This window comes from Salvelinus alpinus, chromosome 1 (assembly GCF_045679555.1).
Source record: "Salvelinus alpinus chromosome 1, SLU_Salpinus.1, whole genome shotgun sequence".
NCBI lineage: Eukaryota > Metazoa > Chordata > Actinopteri > Salmoniformes > Salmonidae > Salvelinus > Salvelinus alpinus.
In genome coordinates, this window is record NC_092086.1 from 34465395 (window position 1) to 34492281 (window position 26887).

The 26887-nt window shown below is 41.0% G+C and overlaps 1 long non-coding RNA gene across 1 annotated transcript; it reads left to right on the plus strand.

Annotated features, from left to right (window-relative positions):
- The first annotated feature begins 1484 nt into the window (after window positions 1-1484).
- Window positions 1485-24254, plus strand: LOC139574168 (uncharacterized). The gene is made up of 3 exons (XR_011674734.1): window positions 1485-1647; window positions 6636-6843; window positions 21465-24254. It is a non-coding gene; the product is annotated as an uncharacterized lncRNA (long non-coding RNA).
- Window positions 24255-26887: the final 2633 nt, after the last annotated feature.

The following is a 26887-nucleotide window of genomic DNA, read 5'->3' on the forward strand; positions in this document are numbered from 1 at the left end:
AACACTTAACAATGAGGACTGTCTGGAGTTTAGTACTCATGGTGGTGTTTGTAAAAAGTAAGTTACAATATTCTGTGTTCACTAGAATGAATGTTCCGTCATTTTCAGTAATTTTTCAGAAGGCTACAAATAGGTATATAGACATGTTTTAAGACATCACTGTTCATGTGTATGAATGTTTGCATTCTAAAGTTTTGAGTATTTCATTTCCACAGGTGTTCATGGTCAGACACTGACTGAATCTGCACCAGTGGTTAAAAATCCTGGAGAATCCCACAAACTGACCTGTACAGCCTCTGGGTTCACATTCAGTAGCTACTGGATGGCTTGGATCAGACAGGCTCCTGGGAAGGGACTAGATTTTATGGCAGCACATTATAACAGCAGAAATATTGCCTACTCCCAGTCTGTTCAGGGTCGGTTCACCATCTCTAGGGATGACAGCAAGCAGCAGGTGTATCTCCAGATGAACAGCCTGAAGACTGAAGACTCTGCTGTTTATTATTGTGCCAGAGACACAGTGACACAGGAGGCTGTAGCACCGTACAAAAACTGTTCAACACTGATCCCAGTATGAGAGGCAATGATGCGCATCTGTCGTTCAGACACACCTTCTATGAGAGAGCAGAAGTACTCAACAGGAGTGGAAAAAACACTGATATCAGTATTACCCCCATAAAATAATACACACACATTACAACAGTGAAAGCACATAATTTACATGAACTCAAAGTCAACTTTACAGAATTTTGTTCATATTAGCAATTACATTTTGAGTATTTTGTATTGGACAGAATTATATTAATGTGATCATCAAACAGAAATATACTGAAACTAAAAACAGTAATGGATCAATTATAGATCCCTGGGGATATAAAATATCAAACATATCTAGTCTGAACATCCTATTGTCACCACTTCTGCCGAAGTTGTTGACTCTCCTTGTTCGGGCGGTGTTCGGCGGTCGACGTCACCGGTCTTCTAGCCATTATTGATCCATTTTTCATTTTCCATTGGTTTTGTCTTGTCTTCCTACACACCTGGTTTCAATCCCATTCAGTACCTGTTGTGTATTTAACCCTCTGTTTCCCCTCATGTCTTTGTCAGAGATTGTTTTTATGTCAGTGTTGTATTTCAGTATCAGACAGAATTCAATTAATGTGATCAGCAAACAGAAATATACTCAAACTAAAAACAGTAATGGACCAATTATATATCCCTGGGGAACTCCACAATATATTCCCAAGCGGGGATGAGCAGTAAGAGATACATATAATTCAATAATAATTGTATTTTCCCACATAGGCAAATATTATTGTTTCTTAGCTCTTCAGCACTGTATAAAAGATCAAACATGTCTAGTGTGAACATCGCTTATGGAAAATCTGAAAAACAGATAGAAGAATGAAAGACAGGGGAGGGAGGGAACCAAGGAATAGAGCAGAACATATCTCTATATCAGTATCTGTTAAAACCTCTAGAGGGCGGTCTATGCAACGTCTCTCCCCCCTTCATCTCTTTATAATCAGACACTCAGCTCTGGAATTTTTTATTATAGCCAGCTTGGACTGACATTACAACAAGTCCTGCACTAACCTGACTATCACTGAACAATGAGGACTGTCTGGAGTTTAGTTGTCATATACAGTAAGTTAAACATTACAATGAGCCCTGCACTAACTAATACTGAACAATGAGGACTGTCTGGAGTTTAGTTGTCATATACAGTAAGTTAAACATTACAATGAGCCCTGCACTAACTAATACTGAACAATGAGGACTGTCTGGAGTTTAGTTGTCATATACAGTAAGTTAAACATTACAATGAGCCCTGCACTAACTAATACTGAACAATGAGGACTGTCTGGAGTTTATTGGTCATGGTGGTGTCCATACACAGTAAGTAAAACACTACATGGTGACTGAAGAATGTCTGAGTATCATGGTTAAACTCAATATTAGTGTAAATGCCACATCTTCAACTGAATATTAAAATGTTTTTGTTTTGCAAGTGTTTGTTGTGATATCAGACTGGATCAGTCAAGGAGACTGTTAAATTATCATGCAAAACATCTGGGTTTACAACGACAGACTATTATATAAACTGGATAAGGCAGCAACCAGGAAGAAGACTGGAGTGGACGCGTATAATTAACTCTGGTTCAAACTCTGCTACCTACTCAGACTCCCTGAAAGGCCAGTTAATCCTGACTGAGATTGTCTCCATAAACACACAGTTCTTAGAGGCCAAGAGTCTGGGAGCAGAGGACTCTGCTGTTTATTAATTAATGTGCTGGACAGACACAGTGACTGGAGCTGGTGAAGCAACTGTACAAAACCCTCAGCTCCAGTCTCTGTTAACATCAATCCCATGGCCCCACCAACACTATAACACTATAGGATGGAGTAGACACATCATACTGTAAATTATAACCCACATATTTTTTTTTTAAATCACTTGAAAAGCATAAAATATACCTGACAACCTGTCAAAATAACTGTATGAATATCCTCATGAAAACTTTATAGCCATTCATTGTCATTTGACAATTGCAAATAAGCCCAAAACAGTTTTAATAATATATGCAGTCAAGCTGTAAAATTAATTATCAATCTCTAGCAGCTAAAACCATTTATTTGGTAATGTCTTTCAATTTGGGGAACTTATTTGCGTGAAACCAGATTTCAAATTTCAGCAAACAGGATTAAGTTAAGTGCACAAGTACAGTCGTGGCCAAAAAGTTTTGAGAATAACACAAATATTAATTTCCACAAAGTTTGCTGCTTCAGTGTCTTTAGATATTTTTGTCAGATGTTACTATGGAATACTGAAGTATAATTGCAAGCATTTCATACGTGTCAAAGACTTTTATTGACAATTACATGAAGTTGATGCAAAGAGTCAATATTTGCAGTGTTGACCCTTCTTTTTCAGGACCTCTGCAATCCGCCCTGGCATGCTGTCAATTAACTTCTGGGTCACATCCTGACTGATGGCAGCCCATTCTTGCATAATCAATGCTTGGAGTTTGTCAGAATTTGTGGGGTTTTGTTTGTCTACCCGCCTCTTGAGGATTGACCACAAGTTCTCAATGGGATTATGGTCTGGGGAGTTTCCTGGCCATGGACCCAAAATATTGATGTTTTGTTCCCCGAGCCACTTAGTTATCACTTTTGCCTTATGGCAAGGTGATCCATCATGCTGGAAAAGGCATTGTTCATCACCAAACTGTTCCTGGATGGTTGGGAGAAGTTGCTCTTGGAGGATGTGTTTTGGTACCATTCTTTATTCATGGCTGTGTTCTTAGGCAAAATTGTGTGAGCCCACTCCCTTGGCTGAGAAGCAACCCCACACATGAATGGTCTCAGGATGCTTTACTGTTGGCATGACACAGGACTGATGGTAGTGCTCACCTTGTCTTCTCTGGACAAGCTTTGTTCCAGATGCCCCAAACAATCGGAAAGGGGATTCATCAGAGAAAATGACTTTACCCCAGTCCTCAGCAGTCCAGTCCCTGTACCTTTTGCAGAATATCAGTCTGTCCCTGATGTTTTTCCCCGAGAGAAGTGGCTTCTTTGCTGCCCTTTTTGACACCAGGCCATCCTCCAAAAGTCTTCGCCTCACTGTGCGTGCAGATGCACTCACACCTGCCTACTGCCATTCCTGAGCAAGCTCTGTACTGGTGGTGCCCCGATTCCGCAGCTGAATCAACTTTAGGAGATGGTCTTGGCGCTTGCTGGACTTTCTTGGGCTCCCTGAAGCCTTCTCCACAACAATTGAATCGCTCTCCTTGAAGTTCTTGATGATCCGATAAATGGTTGATTTAGGTGCAATCTTACTGGCAGCAATGTCCTTGCCATTTTGTGCAAAGCAATTATGCGGCACATGTGTATTGTAGGTAACCATGTTTGACTGAGGAAGAACAATGATTCCAAACCCCACCCCCCTCCTTCAGCATGACAGAGTGATCTCCAGCCTTGTCCTCGTCAACACTCACACCTGTGTTAACGAGAGAATCACTGACATGATGTCAGCTGGTCCTTTTGTGGCAGGGCTGAAATGCAGTGGAAATGTTTTTTGGGTATTCAGTTCACTCGCATGGCAGAGGGACTTTGCAATTAATTGCAATTCATCTGATCACTCTTCATAACATTCTGGAGTATATGCAAATTGCCATCATACAAACTGAGGCAGCAGACTTTGTGAAAATTTATATTTGTGTCATTCTCAAAACTTTTGCCCACAACTGTACAGTGGAATGCCTTTCTTGCAAGCTCCAAACCTAACAATGCAGTAATCAATATCAATGTAGCACAAAAAATTAAACACACAATAACTAAAAATAAGAAATATGAAGATCACGGGAAAGAAGAGAAGCTACTGTATATAGAGTCAGTTCCAATAACATATTTACAATGTGCAGGGATACTCTAGCAATTCTGTTAGCAATTTAGCAATCTTATGGCTTGGGGATAGAAGCTGTTCAGGAGCCTGTTAGTGTCAGACTTGATGCATTGTTACTGCTAGCCAAGCGGAAGCAGAGATAACAATATGTGGCTTCGGTGGCTGGAGCGTTAAACAATTTATTTTCCGGGCCATATTTTCCCAGAGGTTCTGGATGGCAGGGGGCTCGGCCCCAGTGATGTACTGGGCTGTCCGCACCACCCCCTGTAGCACCATGCGATCAAGGGCGGTGCAGTTGCCATACCAAGAAGTGAGGCAGCCAGTCAAGATGCTCTCATATAGAACTGTGATGATCATTCATGTTAAAGAGTAATGGAACAAGTATGGAACAAGTTTATTGTATTAATCCCAATAGATTCTGTCATCCTGTGCTGGGGTGGTGGTGGGATATCAGAAACAGCAAGCATAGCGAGTAACAGCTAGTTACAGCAGGACGGCAGCAAGAGACACCAGTGCATGGGAATGCTTGACATCTGACATTGAGGAAGCATATGTAGAGCTGGTAAACTTAAATAGACCTCATGTAATTAGAGTGTGAATCCAATTGGTGCAATATCTGCTGTAGCAAACAGCTGATGCCACCACACTCTGGTTTCCCTTCTGAAATGGCTCCGCTTTATATATTTTTCAAGACAGCTTATTTACATTCGCCTGTATATGAGCCTAATCCAATTCAGAGTTTTAATTACTGGTAGGTGTAAATGAATGTCCTCATTGAGTATACTGAAATTTATAAGGAAGAAAATAAAAAAACGCAACATGTAAAGTATTAGTCCAATGTTTAATGAGCTGAAATAAAAGATCCCAGAATTTTTCCACATGCGCAAACGGCTTATTTATCTCAAATTTTGTGCACAAATTTGTTTACATCCCTGTTAGTGAGCATTTCTCCTTTGCCAAGATAATCCATCTCCCTGACAGGTTCGGCATACCAAGAAGCTGATTAAACAGTATAATCATTACACAGGTGCACCTTGTGCTGGAGACAATGAAAGGCCACTCTAAAAGGTGCAGTTTTGTCACACAACACAATGACACAGATGTCTCAAGTTTTGAGGGAGTGTGCAATTGGCATGCTGACTGCAGGAATGCACATCAGAGCTGTTGCCAGATAATTTAATGTTAATTTCGCTACCATAAACCCGCATCCCGTGTCAATTTGGAAAACTTGGCAGCACGTCCAACCGGCCTCACAACCGCAGACCACGTGTATGGCGTCGTGTGGGTGAGTGGTTTGTTGATGTCAACGTTGTGAACAGAGTGCCCCATGGTGGCGTGGGGTTATGATATGGGCAGGCATAAGCTACGGACAACAAACACAATAGCATTTTATCGATGAAAATGTTCATGCACAGAGATACCGTGACGAGATCCTAAGGCCCATTGTCGTGCCATTCATCCGCCTCAAGTTTCAGCATGATAATGCACAGCCCCATGTTTCAAGGATCTGTACACAAGTCCTGGAAGCAGAAAATGTCCCATTTCTTCCATGGCCTGCATACTCATCAGACATGTCACCCAGTGAGCATGTTTTGGATGCTCCGGATCGACGTGTACGACAGCGTGTTCCAGTTCCAGCCTCCTCTTATTAATTTATTTCATTTGACTGATTTAATTATATGAAATGTGTCTCAGGAAAATCTTTGAAATTGTTGCATGTTGTGTTAATATTTTTGTTCAGTAGATGAGACTGATAGCAGACTTACACTGTTAACTAAAAAGAGTAATGGGCCAAGTATATACTGTAATATACTGTAAACAACGAGCAGAACAGAACCATTCAAAATGCAGGTCATTGCATTCCATAACAGATAATTGTATTATTATGATAAATTATTGTTCTACTAAACATGTCACTGTGCAACTAGTGATTTATTCACTGTACTTCTCCTTTAATCCTGAATCTTTGACTTCTATGCAAATACATTTCCCTCTCTGTATATAAGAGTCTGTCTCTCTTTCACTCAGTTAGAGGTAAATAAGTATTGTTCCCATCAGTTCAGCTTCAACACAAACCATGTTCCCTGCATCTCTGCTGCTGCTGGCAGCTGCCTCCTGTGAGTTCCTTCAAGGGATTAGGAGTTTGAAAACCAAACATAATATTCTATGTTTTGAATAAATATTACAATTACATCATAATCAAACTGTATATTTTCATTTGCCTCCCCAGTTGTGTGCGGCATTGTTGACCCGGAACTCACCCAACCAAGCTCAATGGTTGTAAAACCTGGAGAGTCTTGGAGCATCAACTGTAAGGTCTCTGGGTATTCTATCAGTGATGATCGCTATACCACAGACTGGATTAGACATCCTGTAGGTAAAGCTATGGAATGGATCGGTGACTCAGATGGAAACTGCAAGGATTCTTTGAAAAGCAGGTTCAGCATCTCCAAAGATGGTTCCAACAACATCGTGACTTTAGAAGGGCAGAGAATTCAAACTGAAGACACAGCTATGTATTACTGTGTCAGATATAATGACACACAGTGGTGTGAAGCAAGCATGACCTGTACAAAAACAACAAAGATGTCTGTCGCATGAAACCATCGTTACCTAAGGATTACCCAGTTCACATTGTCACAGTCAAAATAGACACTCCCTGGGAATGAGATAAACTGTCTGAAAAGCTTTATACTGTACATAATTTACATAATTAATGTTTCTAAAATCATATTTTAAGCATGGATATCAGACATGTACATGTAATTTCACAGTTGTTTAATGTTTATAATAAGTTTAAAAGCAGATTTCTAAACTAAGTGAAAGTTTTCTTTGTTATTTTAGTGATAGAAATGATGAACACCCAAATGCACCAAAGGGGCTAGAGCGCCTAGTATTAAACAGAAATATTCATAATGATGATGACTAAATAACAACTATTAAAGGTTAAACCATTCATAATGATGCTGACTAAATAACAACTATTAAAGGTTAAACAATTCATAATGAATCTGACTAAAAAACAACTTTTAAAGGTTAAACCATTCATAATGATGCTGACTAAATAACAACTATTAAAGGTTAAACCATTCATAATGATGCTGACTAAATAACAACTATTAAAGGTTAAACCATTCATAATGAATCTGACTAAAAAACTACTTTTAAAGGTTAAACCATTCATAATGATACTGACTAAATAACAACTATTAAGGTTAAACCATTCATAATGATGCTGACTTAATAACAACTATTAATACATGTTAAACCATTCATAATGATGCTGACTAAAAACAACTTTTAAAGGTTAAACCATTCATAATGATGCTGACTAAATAACAACTATTAAAGGTTAAACCATTCATAAGGATGCTGACTAAATAACAGCTATTAAAGGTTAAACCATTCATAATGATGCTGACTAAATAACAACTATCAAAGGTTAAACCATTCATAATGATGTTGACTAAATAACAGCTATTAAAACCTCTCTGGAGCACCCATCTCGGATCTGGGAAAACTGTCATGAGAAACGCTGACTAGCATAGCCTAGCCTAGCGCCACAGGTATATAATATAATATCATGAAATCACAAGTCCAATACAGCAAACGAAAGATAAACATCTTGTGAATCCAGCCAACATGTCCGATTTTTAAAATGTTTTACAGCGAAAACACAACATATATTTATGTTAGCTCACCACAATATCCCAAAAAACACAGCCATTTTTTCACAGCAAAGATAGCTTTCACAAAACCCACAAATAGAGATAAAATGAATCACTAACCTTTGAACAACTTCATCAGATGACAGTCATATGACATCATATTATACAATACATTTATGTTTTGTTCGATTATGTGCATATTTATAGCCACAAATCGTGTTTTTACATTGACGCCATGTTCAGAAATGGCTCCAAAATAGCGAAAGAAATTACAGATAGCCACGTGAAATACAGAAATACTCATCATAAACTTTGATGAAAGATACATGTTTAACATATAATAAAGATACACTGGTTCTTAATGCAACCGCTGTGTTAGATTTAAAAAATGACTTTAGTAAAAAGCACAGCATGCAATAATCTGAGACAGCGCTCAGCCATTCTCCGCCATGTTGGAGTCAACAGAAATACGAAATTACATCATAAATATTCCCTTACCTTTGATGATCTTTCATCAGAATGCAGTGCCAGGAATCCTAGTTCCACAATAAATTGTTTTTTTGTTTTATAATGTCCATTACTTCTGTCGAATTAGCAACTTTGGCTAGCATGTGTAGTTCACGTTTCCATAGAACTTTACGCTAATGAACGAAAACTTCAAAAAGTGATATTACAAATCGAATAAACTGGTCAAACTCAGTTGAGAATCAATCTTCAGGATGTTTTTCTCATATATATCCAATAACATCCCAGACGGAGCATTTCTTCATGTCTATATAACGCATTGCAGACAAAGAATGACATTCCCAGTGTGCGTGGCCAAGAACTGGCAATATGCCTGACCTGTCACTCCATTGGCTCTCATTCGGTCCCACATCAGGCTAGACGCTTCATTCCACGTTCTACTGCCTGTTGACATCTAGTGGAAGGCGTATGAAGTGCATACAGATCCATAAATATAAGGCATTTGAATAGGCGATGCCTTTCACAGCGACCCATTTCAGAATTTTCACTTCCTGTTTGGAAGTTTGCCTGCCATATGAGTTCTGTTTTACTCACAGATATAATTCAAACAGTTTTAGAAACTTCAGAGTGGTTTCTATCTAATAGTAGTAATAATATGCATATCCTATGATCTAGGACAGAGTGCGAGGCCGTTTAATTTGGGCACCAATTCATCCAAAAGTGAAAATGTCCCCCTATCCCTAAGAAGTTTTAAAGGTTAAACCATTCATAATGATGCTGACTAAATAACAACTATTAAATGTTAAACCATTCATAATGATGTTGACTAATTAACAACTATTAAAGGTTAAACCATTCATAATGATACTGACTAAATAACAACTATTAAATGTTAAACCATTCATAATGACGCTGACTAAATAACAACTATTAAATGTTAAACCATTCATAATGATACTGACTAAATAACAACTATTAAAGATTAAACTATTCATAATGACGCTGACTAAATAACAACTATTCAAGGTTAAAACCTTTTCTCAATAGGGGGTGCTGTTTACACTTTGAAGATTTTTCGTTCCCAGATTAAACTGCCTCGTACTCAATTCTTGCTCGTACAATATGCATATTATTATTACTATTGGATAGAAAACACTCTCGAGTTTCTAAAACCGTTTGAATCATTTCTCTGAGTGAAACAGAACTCATTCTGCAGCTCACTTCCTGTCAAGAAGTGAGATTTCTGAAATTGAGGTCTCTGTTCCAGGGTCGGTTTATAAATTCCCTTATAAGCTATGGGGCTACATGCACTGCATACGCCTTCCCCTAGATGTCAGTAAGCGGTGAGACTTTGAATGGAGCGGATAGCACCATCTGAGGGAGTATAAAACCTCTTGGAACGGAAGTACCGACCTTTTCGACGAGGCGCCTGACGCAGGAGGGAAACCGGCATGGCGTCTTCAAAAGCTTTCGGTTTAGCAGTTCTATATCTCCGGCTCTGATTTAATTTGTTTTTTGTCTTAAAAACTTCATAAGGTAGTTAATTTAAACCGACTTATAGCAGTTTATAGCAGTTTATTGCGATTTTCTGGAGTTTCTTTGTCAGGCGTTATCACGAGTTGGGCACCTCTCCGGTACATCGGCGTTAGCAGCTAATTTCTACAGGAGTAGAGGACATCTTTCAACCAAAAGACGATTGTTCTGGACAAAGGACCACTTGCCCAAGATTCTGATGGAAGATCATCCAAAAGTAAGAGCTATTTATGATGTTAATTCGTATATCTGTGGAAAGATGTAAAATTATTAGTCCGCCATTGATTTAGGCATGGTCTCGCTGTAACGCACGCTGAATGTCGAGTAACGTTAATTTTAAAAATCTAACACAGCGGTTGCATTAAGAACTAATGTGTCTTTCATTTGCTGTCCAACCTGTATTTTTTTGTCAAGTTTACGATTAGTTATCGATTAGATTAGGTGCCTCTCCAAGATGGCGCCGGCCAGATTGCCTGAAATGTTGCTACTAATCACATTGTATAACCACGATTTGTGCTGCTAAATATGCACATTTTCGAACAAAACCTATATGCATTGTGTAATATGATGTTACAGGACTGTCATCTGATGAAGTATATCAAGGTTAGTCAAAAATTATATATCTTTTGCTGGATTGTTACGATCGCTAACCTTTGCTACTGGTAAACGGCTTGTGTTTCCGGCTATTGTGGTAAGCTAATATAATGCTATATTGTGTTTTTGCTGTAAAACACTTTAAAAATCTGAAATATTGTCTGGATTCACAAGATGTATATCTTTCATTTGCTGTACACCATGTATTTTTCAGAAATGTTTTATGATGAGTATTTCGGTATTTCACGTTGCTCTCTGTAATTATTCTGGCTGCTTTGGTGATGTTTTTGATGGTAGCTACAATGTAAAACTATGATTTATACCTCAAATATGCACATTTTCGAACAAAACATAAATTTATTGTATAACATGTTATAAGACTGTCATCTGATGAAGTTGTTTCTTGGTTAGTGACTAATTATATCTCTATTTGGTCGGTTTTGTGATAGCTACTTATGCGGTAGAAAAATTGTGAAAATATGCGGTTGAGTCTTTTGCTATTGTGGTTAGCTAATAGAAATACATATTGTGTTTTCACTGTAAAACATAAAAAAAATCAGAGATGATGGCTGGATTCACAAGATGTTTATCTTTCATTTGCTGTATTGGACTTGTGATTTCATGAAAATTATATTATATGATATCCCTGTCGCGTTAGGCTAGGCTATGCTAGTCAGCTTTTTTGATGAGGAGGATCCCGGATCCGGGAGAGAGAAGCGGTAGAGGCTTCAGCCCCAAAAAATGATTCACAGAGTAACAGACACATCAACATCAACTGTTCACAGGACACTGAGTGAATCAGGCCTTCATGGTCAAATTTCTGAAAAGAAACCACTACTAAAGGACACCAATAAGAGACTTGCTTGAGCCAAGAAACATGAGCAAATTACATTATACCGGTGGAAATCTGTACTTTGGTCTGATGACTTGAAATTTGAGATTTTGTTCCAACTGCGAGATGCAGAGTAGGTGAACGGATGTGGTTCCCATTGTGAAGCATGGAGGAGGAGGTGTGATGGTGTGGGGGTGCTTTGCGGGTGACACTGTCAGTGATATATTTAGAATTCAAGGCACACTTAACCAGCATGGCTACCACAATATTGCGCAGCGATACGCCATCCCATCTGGTTTGCGCTTAGTCAGACTAGCATTTGTTTATCAACAGGACAATGACCCAACACACCTCCAGGCTGTGTAAGGGCTATTTGACCAGGAGGGAGAGTGATGGAGTGCTACACAGATGACCTGGCCTCCACAATCACCCGACCTCAACCCAATTGAGATGGTTTGGGATAAGTTGGACCGCAGAGTGAAGTAAAAGCAGACAACAAGTGCTCAGCATATGTGGGAACTCCTTCAAGACTGTTGTAAAAGCATTCCAGGTGAAGCTGGTTAAGAGAATTCCAAGAGTGTGCAAAGCTGTCATCAAGGCAAAGGGGGGCTTTTTTGGTTACTACATGATTCCATATATGTTATTTCATAGTTGTTGATGTCTTCACTATTTTTGTACAAATAATAGTACAAATAGTACAAATAAAGAAAAACCCTTGAATGAGTAGGTGTGTCCCAAACGTTTGACTGGTATTGTACACGAAAAGTACATCTCGTAATATATGAAAATATTAAAAAAATTCTCGCTTGGGTAGGTATAATGGAATACCGTCACTACTAAAATGTATTAAAATGTTATTCACAAATATATATCATGGGATTATTCAGAGTTTTTTCACAACTATGCAACTGGGCACAGATGTCAGTTCAATGTCTAGTTTTGATTTCCATTTGGATGAGTTATCAATTCATCATGACATCAACAACAACTGTCACCATGTTTTTGGATTTAGGTTAATAAAAGTTGGGTGAAAAAAAATGCAAAATGCCTTTACATTGATGACTTTTTGCAAATTCAATCAGTTTTCCACATTGATTCAACATAATCACATAGATTGGATGTTTAAATGATGTGGAAACAACATACAGTACATGTGTCTTATACCATTTTAAAGGTCATCTTTAATCCCACCAAGGTGTCCAATTTCAAATATGCTTTTCAGCGAAAGCACCACAAACGATTATGTTAGGTCACCACCAAACCACAGAATAAGCACAGTCATTTTTTCCAGCCAAAGATAGCAGTCACAAAAAGCAGAAATAGAGATGAAATTAATCACTAACCTTTGATGATCTTCATCAGATGACACTCATAGGACTTCATGTTACAAAATACATGTATGTTTTGTTTGATAAAGTTCATATTTATATCAAAGAATCTGAGTTTACATTGGCGTGTTACGTTCACTAGTTCCAAAATCATCCAGTGATAGTGCATAGCCACATCTATTCAACAGAAATACTCATCATAAATGTAGATGATAATACAAGTTATACACATGGAATTATAGATATAGCTCTCCTTAACTTCTCTAGGGCAGCATTCTGAATTTTGGATGAAATGCATGCCCAAATTAAACTGCCTGCATCTCGGGCCCAGAGTATATGATATGCATATAACTGGTATATTTGGATAGAAAACACTCTAAAGTTTCCAAAACGGTTAAAATAGTGTCTGTGAGTATAACAGAACTGATTTGGCAGGTAAAAACCTGAGAAAAATCCATTCAGGAAGTGTTGAATAGTTTTCTATTCAATGCCAATACAGTATCCATTGACTTAGGACTCAAAATGCAGTTTCTATGCCTTCCACTAGATGTCAACAGTCTTCAGAAAATGTTTCAGGCTTGTATTCTGAAAAATGAAGAAGTAAGAGCAGTCTGAATGAGTGGACCCTGCCGTGTCACAGAGCTTTTTCCTGCGCAAGACCGAGAGAGTGCGTTTCTTGTTTACATTTTATATTGACGACGTTAATGTCTGGTTGAAATATTATTGATTATTTAGGCTAAAAACAACCTGAGGTTTGACATGTTTCTATGAACTTTACGGATACAATTTGGATTGTATCCGTAAAGCACCCCCCACAGTAAAAAAGCTGACTAGCATAGCCTAGCATAGCGTCACAAGTAAATACTAGCATCTAAATATCATTAAATCACAAGTCCAAGACACCAGATGAAAGATACACATCTTGTGAATCCAGCCATCATTTCTGATTTTTAAAATGTTTTACAGGGAAGACACAATATGTAAATCTATTAGCTAACCACGATAGCAAAAGACACAACTTTTTTTTCCCACCATTTTTTTCCTGCATGGGTAGCTATCACAATTTCGACCAAATAAAGATATATATAGCCACTAACCAAGAAACAACTTCATCAGATGACAGTCTGATAACATATTTATTGTATAGCATATGTTTTTTTTAGAAAAATGTGCATATTTCAGGTATAAATCACAGTTCTACATTGCAGCTGCAATCTGAAATAGTGCCGAAGCTGCCAGAATAATTACAGAGACCAACGTCAAATACCTAATTACTCATCTTAAAACATTTCTGAAAAATACACAGCGTACAGCAAATGAAAGCCCAACATCTTGTGAATCCAGCCAATATGTCAGACTTTTTAAGTGTTTTACAGCGAAAACACAATATAGCATTATATTAGCTTAGCACAATAGCCAGAAACACAAGCAATTTACCAGCAGCACAGGTTAGCGATCGTAACAATACAGCAAAAGATATATAATTTTTGACTAACCTTGATATACTTCGTCAGATGACAGTCCTGTAACATCATATTACACAATGCATATAGGTTTTGTTCGAAAATGTGCATATTTAGCAGCACAAATCGTTGTTATACAATGTGATCAGTGGCAACAGGTCATGCATTCTGGCCGGCGCCATCCTGGAAAGGCACCTAAGTTTACGATTATTTATCGATTAGATTGACTAAAAAATACAGGTTGGACAGCAAATGAAAGATGCATTAGTTATTAATGCAACCGCTGAGTTAGATTTAAAAAAATTAACGTTACTAGACATACAGTGTGCGTTACAGCCAGACTAGTGCCGCAATAATGGCGTACAAATGCGTTTACATTTTTCCATATAAATATGGAATAACATCATAAATAGCTCTTACTTTTGGACGAGCTTCCATCAGAATCTTGGGCAAGGTGTCCTTTGTCCAAAAGAATCGTTGCTTGGTTGTAAAACGTCGTCTTCAACTTCGGAATTAGCAGCTAACAATAGCTATGTGGCCACAACATGCCCAAATCCCCAAAACGCAATACTAAGGAAATTCCGAAAATAGCAATATACTCGCATAAACTGATATAACTCGGTTTAAAATAACTTCGTTATGATGTTTCTAACACCTATATCGAATTAAATTACAGACGGATATAGCTAAGGCCGATAACTGAGCGTTTCAAAATGCCATCTTGAGGTCTTGCTTTGCGCAATGACGAACGACGAAAAGAGAGCTCACTTCGTTCCTTGGCCTTTTATAAGCTCTGAGAACTACGTAGACACTCCATTCCACTTCTCATTGGTTACTGACATCCAGGGGAAGGCGGGTGCAGTTCATGTCGACCCATAGGATACATACAGAGCTTTAAACTGATCTGAGAACAGAGCCTCGTTTTCAGACCTTCGCAGTTCCTGTCATGGATTTCGCTGCAGAAAGACTTCTGGTTCACCCACAGACATAATTCAAACGGTTTTAGAAACTAGAGATTGTTTTCTATCCAATAGTAATAATAATATGCATATTGTACGAGCAAGAATTGAGTATGAGGCAGTTTAATTTGGAGATGATATTTTCCAAAGTGGAAACATTTACATTTACATTTACATCTAAGTCATTTAGCAAACGCTCTTATCCAGAGCGACTTACAAATTGGTGCATTCACCTTATGATATCCAGTGGAACAACCACTTTACAATAGTGCATCTAACTCTTTTAAGGGGGAGGGGGGGGTTAGGAGGATTACTTTATCCTATCCTAGATATTCCTTAAAGAGGTGGGGTTTCAGGTGTCTCCGGAAGGTGGTGATTGACTCCGCTGACCTGGCGTCGTGAGGGAGTTTGTTCCACCATTGGGGTGCCAGAGCAGCGAACAGTTTTGACTGGTCTGAGCGGGAACTGTACTTCCTCAGAGGTAGGGAGGCGAGCAGGCCAGAGGTGGATGAACGCAGTGCCCTTGTTTGGGTGTAGGGCCTGATCAGAGCCTGAAGGTACGGAGGTGCCGTTCCCCTCACAGCTCCGTAGGCAAGCACCATGGTCTTGTAGCGGATGCGAGCTTCAACTGGAAGCCAGTGGAGAGAGCGGAGGAGCGGGGTGACGTGAGAGAACTTGGGAAGGTTGAACACCAGACGGGCTGCGGCGTTCTGGATGAGTTGTAGGGGTTTAATGGCACAGGCAGGGAGCCCAGCCAACAGCGAGTTGCAGTAATCCAGACGGGAGATGACAAGTGCCTGGATTAGGACCTGCGCCGCTTCCTGTGTGAGGCAGGGTCGTACTCTGCGAATGTTGTAGAGCATGAACCTACAGGAACGGGTCACCGCCTTGATGTGAGTTGAGAACGACAGGGTGTTGTCCAGGATCACGCCAAGGTTCTTAGCGCTCTGGGAGGAGGACACAATGGAGTTGTCAACCGTGATGGCGAGATCATGGAACGGGCAGTCCTTCCCCGGGAGGAAGAGCAGCTCCGTCTTGCCGAGGTTCAGCTTGAGGTGGTGATCCGTCATCCACACTGATATGTCTGCCAGACATGCAGAGATGCGATTCGCCACCTGGTTATCAGAGGGGGGAAAGGAGAAGATTAATTGTGTGTCGTCTGCATAGCAATGATAGGAGAGGCCATGTGAGGATATGACAGAGCCAAGTGACTTGGTGTATAGCGAGAATAGGAGAGGGCCTAGAACAGAGCCCTGGGGGACACCAGTGGTGAGAGCACGTGGTGCGGAGACAGATTCTCGCCACGCCACCTGGTAGGAGCGACCTGTCAGGTAGGACGCAATCCAAGCGTGGGCCGCGCCGGAGATGCCCAGCTCGGAGAGGGTGGAGAGGAGGATCTGATGGTTCACAGTATCAAAGGCAGCCGATAGGTCTAGAAGGATGAGAGCAGAGGAGAGAGAGTTAGCTTTAGCAGTGCGGAGCGCCTCCGTGACACAGAGAAGAGCAGTCTCAGTTGAATGACTAGTCTTGAAACCTGACTGATTTGGATCAAAAAGGTCATTCTGAGAGAGATAGCAGGAGAGCTGGCCAAGGACGGCACGTTCAAGAGTTTTGGAGAGAAAAGAAAGAAGGGATACTGGTCTGTAGTTGTTGACATCGGAGGGATCGAGTGTAGGTTTTTTCAGAAGGGGTGCAACTCTCGCTCTCTTGAAGACGGAAGGGACGTAGCCAGCGGTCAAGGATGAGTTGATGAGCGAGGTGAGGTAAGGGAGAAGGTCTCCGGAAATGGTCTGAAGAAGAGAGGAGGGGATAGGGTCAAGCGGGCAGGTTGTTGGGCGGCCGGCCGTCACAAGACGCAAGATTTCATCTGGAGAGAGAGGGGAGAAAGAGGTCAAAGCACAGGGTAGGGCAGTGTGAGCAGAACCAGCGGTGTCGTTTGACTTAGCAAACGAGGATCGGATGTCGTCGACCTTCTTTTCAAAATGGTTGACGAAGTCATCCGCAGAGAGGGAGGAGGGGGGAGGAGGGGGAGGAGGATTCAGGAGGGAGGAGAAGGTGGCAAAGAGCTTCCTAGGGTTAGAGGCAGATGCTTGGAATTTAGAGTGGTAGAAAGTGGCTTTAGCAGCAGAGACAGAAGAGGAGAATGTAGAGAGGAGGGAGTGAAAGGATGCCAGGTCCGCAGGGAGGCGAGTTTTCCTCCATTTCCGCTCGGCTGCCCGGAGCCCTGTTCTGTGAGCTCGCAGTGAGTCGTCGAGCCACGGAGCAGGAGGGGAGGACCGAGCCGGCCTGGAGGATAGGGGACATAGAGAGTCAAAGGATGCAGAAAGGGAGGAGAGGAGGGTTGAGGAGGCAGAATCAGGAGATAGGTTGGAGAAGGTTTGAGCAGAGGGAAGAGATGATAGGATGGAAGAGGAGAGAGTAGCGGGGGAGAGAGAGCGAAGGTTGGGACGGCGCGATACCATCCGAGTAGGGGCAGTGTGGGAAGTGTTAGATGAGAGCGAGAGGGAAAAGGATACAAGGTAGTGGTCGGAGACTTGGAGGGGAGTTGCAGTGAGATTAGTGGAAGAACAGCATCTAGTAAAGATGAGGTCAAGCGTATTGCCTGCCTTGTGAGTAGGGGGAAAGGTGAGAGGGTGAGGTCAAAAGAGGAGAGGAGTGGAAAGAAGGAGGCAGAGAGGAATGAGTCAAAGGTAGACGTGGGGAGGTTAAAGTCACCCAGAACTGTGAGAGGTGAGCCATCCTCAGGAAAGGAACTTATCAGGGCGTCAAGCTCATTGATGAACTCTCCAAGGGAACCTGGAGGGCGATAAATTATAAGGATGTTAAGCTTGAAAGGGCTGGTAACTGTGACAGCATGGAATTCAAAGGAGGCGATAGACAGATGGGTCAGGGGAGAAAGAGAGAATGTCCACTTGGGAGAGATGAGGATCCCAGTGCCACCGCCCCGCTGACCAGAAGCTCTCGGGGTGTGCGAGAACACGTGGGCAGACGAGGCGAGAGCAGTAGGAGTAGCAGTGTTGTCAGTGGTAATCCATGTTTCCGTCAGTGCCAAGAAGTCGAGGGACTGGAGGGACGCATAGGCTGAGATGAACTCTGCCTTGTTGGCCGCAGATCGGCAGTTCCAGAGGCTGCCGGAGACCTGGAACTCCACGTGGGTCATGCGCGCTGGAACCACCAGGTTAGAATGGCAGCGGCCACGCGGTGTGAAGCGTTTGTATGGTCTGTGCAGAGAGGAGAGAAGAGGGATAGACAGACACATAGTTGACAGGCTACAGAAGAGGCTACGCTAATGCAAAGGAGATTAGAATGACAAGTGGACTACACGTCTCGAATGTTCAGGAAGTTAAGCTTACGTTGCAAAAGTAAAATAAAATCTTATTGACTAAAATGATATAGTACTGCTGGCGGTGAAGTAGGCTGGCTAGCAGTGGCTGCGTTGTTGACTTTGTTTGAACGTGTAGCTGGCTAGGTAACCTCTAACTGGCTAGGTAACCTCGACAATTTCTCAAAACTACACAATTATCTTGGATACAAGGACAGCAAAGACAACTATGTAGCTAGCTAACACTACGCTAATCAAGTCGTTCCGTTGTAATGTAAGTTGTAATGTGAGTTTCTACAGTGCTGCTATTCGGTAGAAGTTGGCTAGCTAGCAGTGTTAGCTAGCAGTGTTGACTAGGTAGGAGACGGCAGCGCAGCGCGGCGGACGAAAATAGCTGGCTAGTTAACCGAATAATTACTCTAACCAACTCTAAGCTACACAATTATCTTAGATACAAAGATAGCAAAGACAACTATGTAGCCAGCTAACACTACACTAATCAAGTCGTTCCATTGTAATGTAATCGTTTCTCCAGTGCTGCTATGCTGCTATTCGGTGGCTAGCTGGCTAGCTAGCAGTGTTGACTACGTTACGTTACGAAAATAGCTGGCTAGTTAACCGAATAATTACTCTAACCAACTCTAAGCTACACAATTATCTTAGATACAAAGATAGCAAAGACAACTATGTAGCCAGCTAACACTACACTAATCAAGTCGTTCCGTTGTAATGTAATCGTTTCTCCAGTGCTGCTATGCTGCTATGCTGCTATTCGGTGGCTAGCTGGCTAGCTAGCAGTGTTGACTACGTTACGTTACGTTCGGACGAAAATAGCTGGCTAGCGAACCTCAATAACTACACAATTATCTTTGATACAAAGACGGCTATGTAGCTAGCTAAGATCAAACAAATCAAACCGTTGTACTGTAATGAAAATGAAAATGGTAAAACAGCACCCCCTAGATTGAGAAAAGGTTAATGCAACCGCTGTGTCAGATTTCAAAAAAACTTTACGGAAAAAGCACACCATGCAATAATCGGAATTTCCGTTATTTATGTACATTTAGCTACTTGGTTAGCGCGTTTGGTAAACAATTCCAAAGTCACAAAACGCGTTCACTAAAACGTGACGAAATGTCCAAAAGTTCCGTAACAGTCAGTAGAAACATGTCAAACGATGTATTGAATCAATCTTTAGAATGTTGTTCACTTCACTGCGCTACGGATACCGAATACGGGTTAACAACCGCTGAATTGCAGGGGGCCAAATTAAAAAATATTACAAAAATATTTATAATCATTCAATCACAAGTGAAATATACCAAAACACAGCTTAGCTTGTTGTTAATCCACCTATCGTGTCAGATTTTGAAGATATATTTTACAGCGAAAGAAATCCAAGCTTTTGTGAGTGTAGCTTTCAATGCTTCAACAGCTAACCCAAATTAGCATGGTCACGAAAGTCAGAAAAGCAATAAAATTAATCGCTTACCTTAGATAATCTTCGGACGTTTCCACCTACGAGACTCCCAGTTACGCAACAAATCTTCTTTTTGTTCGATAAATATTACTTTTATCACAAAAAAACACCATTTGGGTTGCGCGTTATGATGAGAAAACTACAGCCTCGTTCCGGTCCTGAAAGGAAGGTGAAAATTTCCAAACGTATCAGATTAAAAAATATTACAAAAAATATTTATAATCATGCAATCACAAGTGAAATATACCAAAACACGGCTTAGTTTGTTGTTAATCCACCTATCGTGTCAGATTTTGAAAATATATTTTACAGTGAAAGAAATCCAAGCTTTTGTGAGTGTAGTTTTTAATGCTACAACAGCTTAGCCTTATATTAGCTTGGTTAGCTTGGTCACGAAAGTAAGAAAAGCAATAAAATGTATCGCTTACCTTTGATAATCTTCGGGTGTTTCCACTCACGAGACTACCAGTTACACAACAAATCTTATTTTTTGTTCGATAAATATTACTTTTATCACAAAAAAAACGGCATTTGGGTTGCAGTGGTGGCAGTGGTGACTAATTCTCCTCTCATCCGGCCCCCCTTCACAGTAGAGTCATCAGACAAAGTTCAACAGACTGTTGACAACTATTGGAAGCCGTAGGAAGTGAAAACTCATCCATATCTTGCTGGGATTTCAATGGGAGCTTGGTTGAAAATCCACCAGCCTAAGAATTTCCACTTCCTGTTTGGATTTTTTTCTCAGGATTTTGCCTGCCATATGAGTTCTGTTATACTCACAGACATAATTCAAACAGTTTTATAAACTTCAGAGTGTTTTCTATCCAATACTAATAATACTATGTATATATTAGCAACTATGACTGAGGAGCAGGCTGTTTACTCTGGGCACCTCTGTGCACCTTTCATCCAAGCTACTCAATAATGCCCCTGCAGCCATAAGAAGTATAGGACAATACAGTGCCACTGACACGGCCCGCTACCAAACCTCTTTCATGCCGTCCCTAGGAGGGGTGCGTCACTTGAGTGGGTTGAGTCACTGACGTGATCTTCCTATCTGGGTTGGCGCCCCCCCCTTGGGTTGTGCCGTGGCGGAGATCTTTGTGGGCTATACTCGGCCTTGTCTCAGGATGGTAAGTTAAGTAAGTTGGTGGTGTGGGGGCTGTGCTTTGGCAAAGTGGGTTGAGTTATATCCTTCCTGTTTGGCCCTGTCCGGGTGTATCATCGGATGGGGCCACAGTGTCTCCTGACCCTCCTGTCTCAGCCTCCAGTATTTATGCTGCAGTAGTTTATGTGTCGGGGGGCTAGGGTCAGTTTGTTATATCTGGAGTACTTCTCCTGTCTTATCCGGTGTCCTGTGTGAATTCAAGTATGCTCTCTCTAATTCACTCTTTCTTTCTTTCTCTCTCTCGGAGGACATGAGCCCTAGGACCATGCCTCAGGACTACCTGGCATGATGACTCCTTGCTGTCCCCAGTCCACCTGGCCGTGCTGCTGCTCCAGTTTCAACTGTTCTGCCTGCGGCTATGGAACCCTGACCTGTTCACCGGACGTGCTACCTGTCCCAGACCTGCTGTTTTCAACTCTCTAGAGACCGCAGGAGCGGTAGAGATACTCTTAATGATCGGCTATGAAAAGTCAACTGACATTTACTCCTGAGGTGCTGACTTGCTGCACCCTCGACAACTACTGTGATTATTATTATTTGACCATGCTGGTCTTTTATGAACATTTGAACATCTTGGCCATGTTCTGTTATAATCTCCACCCGGCACAGCCAGAAGAGGACTGGCCACCCCTCATAGCCTGGTTCCACTCTAGGTTTCTTCCTAGGTTTTGGTCTTTCTAGGGAGTTTTTCCTAGCCACCGTGCTTCTACACCTGTATTGCTTGCTGTTTGGGGTTTTAGGCTGGGTTTCTGTACAGCACTTTGAGATATCAGCTGATGTACGAAGGGCTATATAAATACATTTGATTTGATTTGATTTGACAGAGACTGGAGATCAGAATTGTCGCAATGACTCTCACAGTAAAATAAGTGCCTGATACTTTTTTGTACAGTGCTGCAGCCTCATGTCACTGTGGCTGTTGGGAACATTAATAAACAGCGGAGTCTTCAGTCTTCAGGCTTTTCTATTGTAAGTATAGGTTGTTTTTGGAGTTGTGTTTGGTGATGCTGAACTGGCTCTGGACAGACTGGGCAAATATAGTGTCACTGCCAGAGTGTGCCCAGTCCACTCTAGTCCGTTCCCTGGTTTCTGATGGATCCAGTGCATGAGGTTTGGCCTCGGGCACACTCGTTCATTCGCTAGGGCTGGCTCACCTTTGAAGGAATCCGGAAGTTTCCGGATATAGATTCTGACCAAATTCACTGAACATATCAATATAAAGTGACTATTTAATCATACATACTTAGAGTATGGAATAAACATATTTACAGTTACTTTTGTCATAATTATTACGCTTTAAGTCACACAGAAACATGATATTTTCCATCATTTTGGTCAAAATGTATGAAAAGTAACTATTAATGCATCCATTCCGTAGTCTAAGGATTTATGTTTGATAATCCATTCTGTTCCACACTGGCCCTGCTCTCCTTTTCTCAGTGGTGGCTGTTTCTCTCACACACCCCTCTCTCTTCCCCTCTGTGACCCTCACAGCTGTGTGGCACCACGCTTGGTGAACTCCAGTCTGTCACCTGGGTGTTTCAGGGTCCCAGTTTAGCATCTCTGATGATTCAGATAGACAGTTAAAGCAGTTAAGTATCTCAGGGACTGCAGGGACTGTTCCTATACACTTTCATGATCTAATTCTCACTACCTTGTTTCAGCTGAGGAGAAACTGTCTTTTACATAAGCCATCTGGTGTCTGGTAACCATACAATGTTTCAACCACATGGACACGATTTGACTTTGATTTGATTAAATGGTGAGATGGATCAAAGAATCAGACAATTTAATCACAATTTCATTTATATGATAGACCTTGTTAACAGTTGTATTAATTCTATTATTTAATATTTTCAGTCATTCAATGCTACTCACACATACTTTTATTGACAGATCATATTCATAGTTTGTGTTTGTAATAAATATAACACACTTTTCAAGAATTGCATTGAACAATGAGCCCTTATCTAAAGTAATACATTGCTCTATATGGTTTCTCATATCTGTCCTGGGCACTTCCCCCTAAGTACTTTAGTATGTATTGATTCTAATTATTTATAGGGAAGAGAGTTTAAGAATGTGTTTTTATCAGGTGTGTCTATCAAAATGAGTGTTGGGCGTCGTAGTTCAAAGCTACTCAAGCATGACTTCTAACACAGGATGCACCTGCACTCTGATAAATCAATTTCCCTGATATAGCATCTTGATTAACCCTAAAAAATGACCAACATATAATTGTAAAAGTGCAGTAACATTTTAATCACTGCACCTCCATAAGAATATCATGTTCATGTTGCTGTCCAAATCAACTTTTGTACTTATCTGAACTTGCACATTATTTCCCCTTGATTCCAGCATAACATTTAGTTTGGTATAACAAGGGTTAATTTAAGCTGTCTACCTATCAGCCCTCGGATGACCCCCCCTGCAGAGGGAATGGTTGTGTTATCCTGCTCAGACGTTGCATGCATCAACCAATGGTTGGGTGCCACGTCATTGACTGTGTCATTGACTGACAGATGGTCATTGAGATCCTATTAAAGTACTAATTCCTAATTCTATGCAGATTGCTATAACATACAATGTGGTTAGCTGATAGGTGAAATACCTATCCAGGCGTGATAAGATTTGGCAGGCTTCACCAACGCACAGGCTATTGCGTCAGACCAAACAACAATTTACCTGTGACTGTGTTCAGAACATAACACGGCTTCTTGTGCCTTATTGCTTAATTACATAATCTACACTGAGTGTACAAAACATTAAGAACACCTTCCTAATGTTGAGTTGCACCCCTCCAATTGCCCTCTACAAGGTGTCTACAAGGTGTCTCTGTTTTTTCTTGGTCAGGTCATGTGATCAAGGACAACACCTGACGCAACTGATGAGCCATAACTTGACCTCTGATCTTAGAGTCATCAGTCCCTCCTCCATGACATCATAATGTAAATCCAGATCCCTCAGAGTTCATATATACTTATGTTCTGCTGCTGACTTGTTGTCTTGTGTGGAACAGCTGAGTTCATATCTCCACCCTCAGTATGACAGGAAAACTCTACCTTCTGCTGCTCTCTCTCTGTCTGCCATGTGAGTTCTGCTTGGATTTACTCATCAACTGTTGTTAGTGAAAATATTTTTTGTAAACTCTCTTCTGATTTCCTTAAATGTTCTGCGTCCTTCCTTTTTCTCCAACACATTTTTCCTATATCTTTCTCTCTCTCCATCAGGTTTAAATGGCCAGAGTCTGGAGTCCTTTCCCTCCAGTCCAGTCCTGAAAAAGCCTGGAGAAACTCTCAGTCTCTCCTGTAAGATATCTGGATACACTGTTGACAGCCACCACACACACTGGATACGACAACCAGCAGTAAAATCCCTGGAGTGGATGGGTTTTTCTGGAATAGGCCTAGGTTACCATGCTAAAAGGTTTGAAGGACGCATGGAAACCACTAAAGATACAAGCAACAGCATGTTGACTTTGAAGCTGTCTGGTCTGAGAGCAGAGGACTCTGCTGTGTATTACTGTGCAAGAGAGACACAGTGGTGTGAGTGAGTAGAGGATCTGTACAAAAACCCCTCAGAGAATCTAACTGGCTGCAGAGTCAACAGAGGGCAGTAGAGCATCAGTACAGCAGAGTAACATCCAATGAAAGGCTTAACCACAACATGCCCCTGAGAGCCTAAACAACTGTCAACACAACTACATGTACATGAACACAATGTACACCAGAGGAGGCTGGTGGGATGAGCTATTGGAAGACAGGCTCATTGTATTGGATGGAATGGAATCTATTCAAATGGAACGGTGTCAAGCACATCAATCAAACATCAGTTTTTAAGGTCTCTGTACTGGCTGCCTGTATGTTTTAGAATTAATTGTACAATTCTTCTATTGGTTTTTAAATCAATCCACGATTGTGCACCACGATACATTACAGATATGCTTTTAAGTTGTGTAACAAGTAGGTCTTCTGGAACTGGCCTTTTAACTATCCAAAGCCTAGGACCAGGAGGCATGGAGAGGCAGCCTTTAGTTACTATGCCCACAGCCTGGAATAGCCTGGCAGAGAACCTGAGGGGGTCCAAAACTGTGGACATATTTTAAAGGGATCTTATTAAAACACACCTTTTCAGCATTGCTTTTCCTTAGGGTTATTTTTAGTCATTCAGTTTTATTATTATTATTTGAATTTGTTTTTTTCCTGTGAAGCAAATTGCATTGCATTCCATGTCTGAAATGTGCTGTATAAATGAAGCTTGATTTGATTTGATCATGTGGAAACCACATGTTTGACTCTGTTCCATTTACTCCATTCCATGACTTTTTCCTGACCTTGTGACCTTAGCAGGAAAACCTTTATAGACTCAAACAAGGGGCTCAGAGTTATTTCTGCCCAGATCATGTGATCAGAGAATACTGACCCTGTATCATAGATGTATAGAGATCTTTACTTGGAAATAACCTGTTTTAGCATTGACATTGCCATTAAGCACACTATGTTTGTCTATTGTTGTGACTTAGATGAAGATCAGTTCAAATTTGATCACCAATTTATGCAGAAATCCATGCAGTTCCAAAGGGTTCACATACTTTTTCTTGCCAATGTAAATTGAGAAACCACAACCTGAAACAGGCCCTACCTATGTATCGAGCAGGACCGAGCACGCCCCCATTCTCATCGACGGGGCTGTAGTGGAGCAGGTTAAGAGCTTGAAGTTCTTTGGCGTCCACATCACCAACAAACTAACATGGTCCAAGCACACCAAGACAGTCATGAAGAGGGCACGACAAAACCTATTCCCCCTCAGGAGACTGAAAAGATTTGGCATGGGTCCTCAGATCCTCCAAATGTTTTACAGCTGCACCATCGAGAGCATTCTGACTGGTTGCATCACTGCCTGGTATGGCAACTGCTTGGCCTCCGCCCGCAAGGCACTACAGAGGGTAGTGCGTATGGCCCAGTACATCACCGGGGCCAAGCTTCCTGCCATCCAGGACCTCTATACCAGGCAGTGTCAGAGGAAGGCCCTACAAATTGTCAATGACTCCAGCCACCCTAGTCATAGACTGTTCTCTCTTCTACCGCACGGCAAGTGGTACCGGAGCGCCAAGCTAATCAAATGGCTTCCCAGGCTATTTGCATTGCCCCCCTCCCCCCCCCCCCCCTCTTCTACACTGCTGCTACTCTCTGTTATTATATATGCATTGTCACTTTAATAACTCTACCTACATTACCTCAATTACCTCGACACAGATGCCCCTGAACATTGACTCTGTACCGGTACCCCCTGTATATAGGCCCGTAATTGTTATTTACTGCTGCTCTTTAATTATTTGTTATTCTTATCTCTTACTTTTTTTTTCTTCTTAAAACTGCATTGTTTGTTAAGGGCTTGTAAGTAAGCATTTCACTGTAAGGTCTACACTTGTTGTATTTGGCGCAAGTGACAAATAAAAATGTATTTGATTTGATATCACAGGATAAAATCACATTCAGATATAATGGAATACTGTCTATTATAAATCTTAATAAAATTGTTATTCACCAAAATTAATATTGAGGAATTCAGATGGTTTCATTCTGACATACTTTGATGACACAGGAACAAGTTGTACAAATACTCTGTCATAAGTAATATGTCAAATCTCATTTTAAGTTGTCCAGGGTC